At 46.5% G+C, this 8,179-nt stretch overlaps 1 pseudogene; it reads left to right on the top strand.

Moving 5' to 3' along the window:
• The first annotated feature begins 6,340 nt into the window (after positions 1-6,340).
• On the top strand, positions 6,341-6,717 carry LOC113880778 (annotated as a pseudogene).
• The last annotated feature ends 1,462 nt before the right edge of the window (positions 6,718-8,179 follow it).

Below are 8,179 nucleotides of genomic sequence, written 5' to 3'. Positions count from 1 at the left end.
GTTCTCAGATGTGTAATGTACTGAGTGGATACACTTGGGAGTAAAAACCACGCCTCAGGTTCCTGGACTGTGGGATGGGAGCCAGGATAGTGGAAAAGGGGAAGGTTCAAAGCTGCCCCCAGCCATGTCACATCCTTAGGAGAATGGTGGAGACTAGTGCTTTCTCAGTGTCCTAAAAGATACAAGGATTGCAGCCCCCTATCTAAGCCACAGGGTACTGGAAGATGGCAGTGAATTGTCTCAAACTTAACCATGCAACTAAGCCCAAGTGCTGCAACTGCTGAGCCTGTGCGCCACAACTCCTGAAGCCTGAGCATCCTAGAACCTGTGCCCTGCAACAAGATAGGCCACTGCAGTGAGAAGCCTGCACACTGCCACAGAGATTAGCTCCCGCTCACTGCAACTAGAGAAAGCCCGCGGGCAGCAATGAAGACCCACACAACCAAAAATAAAGAAACAAATGTTTAAAAACATATAGAGCGAAAAAAAAAAAAAAAAAGCCAGATGGTAGCCCCAACAGCTGTTACCAAATGCAGTATCCTTGCTAGAGCAGATTAACAAGACATAGTATGCAGCTATTGGTCTGGCAAATGCATTTTATATTGGATAGTTCAGATGGGAAAGAATCTGTCTACAATGTAGGAGACCTGGGTTCGATCCCTGGGTCAGGAAGATCCCTTGGAGAAGAAAATGGCAATCCACTCCAGTATTCTTGCCTGGAGAATCCCATGAAGAGAGGAGCCTGGCGGGCTACAGTCCATGGGATCACAAAGAGTCAGACATGGCTGGGACTAACACAAGAAGAACCATCCTTCTCAGAAGAGGGGATCAGAGAAAATTCACTTTCTCTGGGGATGAACAGCAGTACACACTGATGAGCCTGCCAAGGGCTAGGTCACCTCTCCTGTCCTCTGTCATCACATAACATCCAAAGGGATCTGTCTCACCTGTGCCCCAGAGCACTGCAGGTCCGCTGCATTTTGAGATCATGTCATCAGAATAGAGGATCGAGAGGTGACAGGTATGTGAGAGATGTTAGTAAGACACACACATTCAAGAAGGTGAGGGATAAATCCTAGGCGGACTCAGGTACCTACCAGACAGAGCAAGTGTTTACGGATGTGGGGACACACCAGAACATGCCCTTTGACATAAAGAACATACTGGAAAATTAATGAAGAGGGTGCCTGAGAGGACGGGGTAACATCCTGCAAGAGGCAGTGTATACCCTGGTGCCCTAAGTCAGTGGGCATTGCATGGGGCTATGTCTCCATTAGAGGGGTTACACAGTCTGGAAACCAAGAGCGGGGAGCAGAGTGGTTCCAGTCACTGTCACTTCTGGGAACCCAGATGGAAAGTTCATGTCACCAGGAAAGTTTAGAAATTCTAGTAACCAGAGGAGAAACACTTGCACTGGTGAGAGCAAGGATTCCACCAGACCCCAGGCTGTCCAGTCACTTTGGGCTCCTCATGCCAAGACACTGGCAGGGAAGGACAGGAGTCCCTCCATGACTGGGTAATAGACTCTGGTCATCAGGAGACAGTCTAGCTGCTGATCCACAGTAGGGGCAAGAAAGAAGAGGTTTGGCACCTAAGTGGTTCACTGGGACAGCTCTCAGTTCTCTCGTCCCCAGTTTCAACAGGAAATGAAGAAATGCATGGACCAAGAAGGGCCTGGTAATAAGCAGTACAGACCTCTCAAGGATGAGGGTCTCACTCACCACCACCCCCATCCAAGCCACCTAACCAGTGGGGGTGCCAGCTCAGGGCACAGGGGCACAAGGAGGTGGTGCAGGAAGGGGTGAGGATGTCAGTTATACCCTTGAGACCAGCTGCAGGGAGGAGGGAGCTGAATTCTAGACCTCCAAGCTTCCCCGGCAAGAGTGCCCAAGAAAAGAGGCCCAGTGGGGACTGGAGGAGCTGCTTCCCAAAACTTATCATATAAAACTGGTGAATCTGGGCTTCCCTGTTCAGCGGTAAAGAATCCACCTGCTAATGCAAGAGACATGGGTTTGAGGATCCCACATGCTGTGGGCCAACTAAGCCCATGTGTTACAACTACTGAGCCTGTGCACCACAGCTGCGGCAGTCTGCATGCCTAGAACCCCTGCTCCACAACAAGAGAAGCCCTCGCACCGCAACTAGAGAGAAGCCTGCATAGCATCAAGGACCACGCACAGTCATTTGTAGATAAAATTATTAAAACACACATACACACACAAAGGATCGCATTTGAATCAGTTCCAATGAGGTGGATGAACCTAGAGTCTATTGTACCAAGTGAAGTAAGTCAGAAAGACAAAAATCGTATATTAACGCATATATGTGGAACCTAGAAAGATGGTATCAATGATCCTACATTCAGGGCAGCAAAGGAGACACAGACATAAAGAACAGACTTTCAGACCCAGTGGGAGGAGAGGGTGGGGTGATTTGAGAGAATAGCATTGAAACATATACATTGCTGCTGCTGCTTAGTCACTTCAGTCGTGTCCAACCCTTTGTGACCCCATGGACCATGGCCCGCCAGGCCCCTCTGTCCATGGGATTCTCCAGGCAAGAATACTGGAGTGGGTTGCCATTTCCTTCCCCAATGATAAAGTAAGAAGTGAGTGAAGTGAAGTCGCTCAGTTGTGTCTGACTCTTTGCGACCCCATGGATCGCAGCCCACCAGGCTCCTCCATCCATGGGATTTTCCAGGCAAGAGGACTGGAGTGGGGTGCCATTGCCTTCTCCAACATATCCATTACCACATGTAAAACAGATAGCCAGTGGGAGTTTTATGTATGACACAGGGAACCCGATGCCAGTGCTCTGTGACAATCTGAGGGATGGGGTGGGGAGGAAGGCAGGGTTGAAGGAGGGGTCAGGAGGGAGGGGTCACATGTATGCCTATGGCTCATTCACAGATGTGGCCGTTGACACAAATTTTAATTTATGGCAAAAACCATCACAATGTTGTAAAGTAATTATCCTTCAGTTAATAAATAATTAAAAACCAAACAAAACCAGTGAATCTGAGTAGTGTGAGGGATGGTGGACATTGAATGAACCGCTCAGATATCTCCTTCCTCCAGGAACGGAGACTTGCTCCCCCGCCTGCTGGTGGCTCACGCTGAGTCTCTCTGGGACCCACCTTCTGCTGCAGTGACGCCCTTATCCAAGGCTGAGATGTGTCCAGAAGGGCTGCCTGCATCTAGAGCCTGGTCACGATGACCAAGCAGCCTCGTGTCCATACAGGTCCACTTGGAACCAGAGCTCTGCACCAGCTGGACCAAAAGGTGAAAGCTAGTTGCACAGTCGTGTCCAACTCTTTGCAGTCTCATGGACTGTAGCCTGCCCAGCTCCTCTGTCCATGGAATTCTCCAGGCAAGAGTTCTGGAGTGAGTTGCCATTTCCTTCTCCATTTCCTTAACTGCACTGAGGCCTTTGTCAAGACTGAATCACGTTCAACCTTGCCCTCCGGTCAAGCCTGCTGTCTTCATCCCCTAGAGGTCTTGACCCTAAGAGCTCTCTCTTGTGAGCCTGGATTTTGTAGATAAAACGATGCCAATCTGTTTCCCCTGAGGGGCTAACTTGAGACAGGGATCCTCATTCAGCCAGGCTCTGCTGAAGGCTTCCGAGTATGAATCTCACCCCAAGCTCAGGGTAGCAGGAAGTAGGATTTTATTTTTCTACAACTTAACCCAATTTCCACAGAAGTCCCATTCTGCTGAGTTCTGGATGCTTCCCCCGCTGTGAGGTCCAAGTTCAGGGTCTCACACTGTGCCCAGATCCTTTCTGGACGACCCTCCGGAAGTTCCATCTCCAACACCCACCTCAACTCTGTCCTTTCCAGCCTCCTCTCCGATCCCACCTCCAAACCTTTCTCCCAGATCCAAATGTTTTCCCCCAAAAGTTGTGAATAGAGGTGGGGCAAATGCAGCTCATGGAATTAGCCTACGTTCTAAATTCTTAAACATAAATAATTACAAATTAAGAAATCCCACATAAAAATCCATTTTTTTTCCTGCTTCTAAGGAAAAAAATCAGATGATCTATCCTTCAATTCCCCTGGTAACAGCTTGCTGAGGCAAGGAGCTGCTGCCCCTTTTGGTAGACCAGATGGCTGGGGTCCTTCCTACGGTCTAGATGGCCTCTAGCCTGCTTCTCTCGGCCATTTTTCCCACCTGGTATCAAAGCTTAGCCCTTGCTGCTCTGGGGCTTCCTTAAGGACTCAGGATTGCAGTTTTGTGAATTAGGCCTGATTTTCACTTCTGTTGCTCAGGCAATGGTGGGGGAAGGAGTTGGTGGTGGTGAGAGAGAAATGCCAAGAAAGTTCCTTGAGGTGGCTTGTGAAAGCTGGCATAGTTCAAAAGTAGAAAGAAGAGAGGGCATCCCAGCAGGTGAACCCACCTGAGCAGAGGCTGTCTGCAACCCCCCAGGACAGATGAGGGGGCCTGTCTGATGAAAGCATGGGGTGGAGTTTATGGAGCAGCGGGGGAAAGGCTGGGTGGGAAAATGGGCCAGACGACAGGCAGCAGCCTTGACCCACCCAGATGCCAAGCTTGTGGGCAGCTGGAGGCAAGAAAAACCCATACTTCTCCAAGTGTCCTGCATTTCTGAACAACACAAAAGGGAAGCAAGTGGGTTCACCCCAAACTGCCCTCTGCACCCAGGCCTGCAGCAACCTGAAAGGAATCCGGCTCTCCCAACAAGTCTGGCTAATGTTTAGTTCAAGGCTCTGTGTCAGGCCCAAGGAGGAGGGGGTACAAGGAAAGACCAAGAGCAGAGGTTGGAAAACATACATGCATGTTCTTGGACATTTCCTCACATCGATGGTGAATTCTAACTCCCCTTTCCTTGTGTTTGGGTCCCTTTAGTTACAAGGTTCTAATCAGTAAAATGGGCTTCCTAGGTACCACTAGTGACAAAGAATCCCCCTGCCAACGCAGGAGATTTAAGAGACACAGGTTTGATCCCTGGGTTGGGAAGATCCGCTGGAGAAGGGAATGGCAACCCACTCCAGTATTCTTGCCTGGAGAATCCCATGGACAGAGGAGCCTGGCGGGCTACATGGGATCACAAACAGTCTGACACGACTGAAGTGACTTAGCACACACAATCAGTCAAGTACTGATGTGGATGACTGATGTGTGACTTCTGAGGCCAGGTCATAAAAGGAATACAGCTTCCTCCTTCCTCTCTCTCTATCCCTGCCACCTGGCTGTAAGGAGGCCCAGGCCATACAGAAAGAGGCCACCCATGAGCCAACAGTCCCGCCAAAAGCCAGTATCAACAGCCAGCGTGTGAGTGAGGGTCCTTCAGACAATTCCTCTCCTGCCCTAGCCTCTCACTGCCCCAGCTGTCACCATAAAGTTAAGCAAAATAGAGGCAGTTTTGCTGTTTTAGCTTCCAAGTATCAGAATGGTTTGCTGTGCGGTAATAGGTTAAGTGGCCCGAATACACAGACCCTGTCCCCGGATGATAGATAAAGCCACTTCTGGATAACTCACAGCCGAGCACAGTGTCTGGAACATCCTAAGTGCTCCTTAGCTGCCAGGGCTGGTGGAGGGTTCTGGATAGGACAGAGGAAGCCTCTTGCCTATGACAGCACTCCTTATCTCTTAGTATCCATCTCATTCCCCACCTGCACTCCTGCAGGGACCAGTAATTCCTTTCACCTACTCAGAGCTTCAACAACCCTGGAGTAAATGACTCAGACTTCAGCAGCCCCTCACCGATGAACACTTCCCGCTTGTCCTCCTGCTAACATTGGGGCTGGGTCTCCACCCGCCTTCCCTGTGAGATGGTGGAACCGACTTCCCAGATGAACAGCTACTAATACTTCCTGTGTTTTTTAAGTTATAAAGGCAAGACAGCTACATTACAGAAAATGTTAGAAAAGCAAGAAAAAAATCACTCGCAACTTCAACATCCTGCCCTGCCAGCTCATTCTTCTCATCTTTGTGTTTTTCCCCCAAATCTACACCTTAAAAAAAAAAAAAAAGAAAGAAAGAAACCTGTTAAGAGTCACGTTTTCCATTTAATTTTGAATGTCGCAGCACATGCTTTTGTCATAATTATCTTTTTCCTAATGAACACAAAGCAGCACTGAGTAATTGAACCACATTGTCTGTAATTGTTACTCCGCTGTCTGGAATTTAGGTGGTTTCCAGCTTTCCTCTGCTGTAAACTTCTTCCTGCCTAGAGATCTGCCCACAAGCAGAATTGCTTTCTCAGGACAAAGTCCTGGGAGAGAAATAACTGGGACAGAAGGTATGGGTATTTTATGGTTCTGGATATGCATCCTTTGTCAACTGATCACAGTGACTTTAAAAAATTTGAAATTGTGGGAGAAGCGGAGTAAGAGGGAGAAGTATGTGCGGAAGTCCCCGAGGCAGCCTCCGCGGAGGAGCAGAAGGAAATGGAAGATAAAGTGACTAATCCAGAGAAAGCTAAGGAAGCAAAATTAAAAGCAAGGTATCCTCATCTGGGACAAAAGCCTGGAGGTTCCGATTTTTTAAGGAAACGATTGCAGAAAGGGCAAAAATATTTTGATTCTTGGGATTACAACATGGCTAAAGCAAAAATGAAGAACAAGCAAATTCCTACTGCAACCCTGGATAAGACAGAGGTCACTGGTGACCACATTCCCACTCCACAGGACCTTCCTCAATGGAAACCATCTCTTGTTGCTAGCAAACTGGCTGGCTGATTAAAAAGAGCTGAACTGCATGAATCTTCTAATTCCCATTATTTCTCAATATGTTACTCCTCTGCTTTTTATTTCCTTTTACTCCCTATGTCATTTGAGAGTGATGGCTTTGCAGGTAGCGGTAGTGTGTGCTGCTATTTTAAGGGAATATACATGTGTAGAGTTTTTGATTAGTTTAACAGTGCACTGATGAAAAGAACATGTTAGAGCAACATAAAGTAATCTACTTGAAAATAATTGTATATATTACCTAACTCCTAGTGTAGGGCTGGATCCAACAAGTAACTAACAAGTTTTGCAGTTTTAATGTTGGCTTTCTTTAATTCATCTTAATTATAGCTTTGTATGTTACTCTTATTTAATATAACCTCTACTGTTGGTTTCTTCTGGATTTTCCTTTTGGGTTTTGTAAACAGAAGTTTAAGACCACAAGTTAGAAGAGAGGTCACATATTTCAAACACAAATAAATGGGGCTCCAAAAGATTTGTATCCTGTGCTTGAACGTGAATGGCCTTAAATCTGCTTCAGCTTTAACAATAGAATTTTACTTGGGCAATATTTGCCCATTCTGGTGTAACTTACATGACTCTATTGCTTAACAGCTGCTGTTGAAGCTAGTATTCTTATTCAGTTCTATAGTGTTCAGAATACCTTTTGTCATTGAAGATGTGAATGAAGTGTGCATGTGCATCGACTGTTGAATTCACTTTTGTGCCATTTTTGTAAATACAATAGTTTTGCACAACCTCAAAAAATTTTTTTGAAATTGTGATTGTAATAGCTGCTATTGTTGTTATTATGAACATATTAGTTGACTGATGTACAAAATATGGAGGGAAGTAAATCAAAACCACCCATATTTTACCCAGCTAAGGACAATCATTCGGAGAAGGCAATGGCAAGCCACTCCAGTACTCTTGCCTAGAAAATCCCATGGATGGAGGAACCTGGTAGGCTGCAGTCCATGGGGTCGCTACGAGTCAGATGTGACTATCGGCTTCACTTTCACTTTTCACTTTCACACAGTGGAGAAGGAAATGGCAACCCACTCCAGTGTTCTTGCCTGGAGAATCCCAGGGACGGCAGAGCCTGGTGGGCTGTCGTCTATGGGGTCACACAGAGTCGGACACGACTGAAGTGACTTAGCAAGGACAATCATTATCAGTAACATATTGGTATATTCCTTTCCTGTATTTATTTTTCTTTATGTAACCTTATGGGTTTTTTTGGTTTGTTTCAGTGCATGTGTGAATTAACATAATTCTGATGATACTCTAAATAAATTGGAGATGACAGTTTTCCTTGAGCATTACAACTAAGCATTTTCCAGTTTATTGCTCACTCTTTATAAGTTATCAAGTTTAAGAAATGCATCATTTCCCACAAGGTAGATGGATCCTCATTTACTTGCCCATTATCCTATTTGGGGACACTTTAACTGGTATCAAATTTTTGCTTTTAAAAACATTTTTCTTGAATAA

The sequence above is a fragment of the Bos indicus x Bos taurus genome, chromosome 22 (genome assembly GCF_003369695.1).
Source record: "Bos indicus x Bos taurus breed Angus x Brahman F1 hybrid chromosome 22, Bos_hybrid_MaternalHap_v2.0, whole genome shotgun sequence".
Lineage (NCBI taxonomy): Eukaryota > Metazoa > Chordata > Mammalia > Artiodactyla > Bovidae > Bos > Bos indicus x Bos taurus.
Note: the sequence above shows the minus strand (reverse complement) of the source record. Positions and strands in the feature narration are given on the sequence as shown.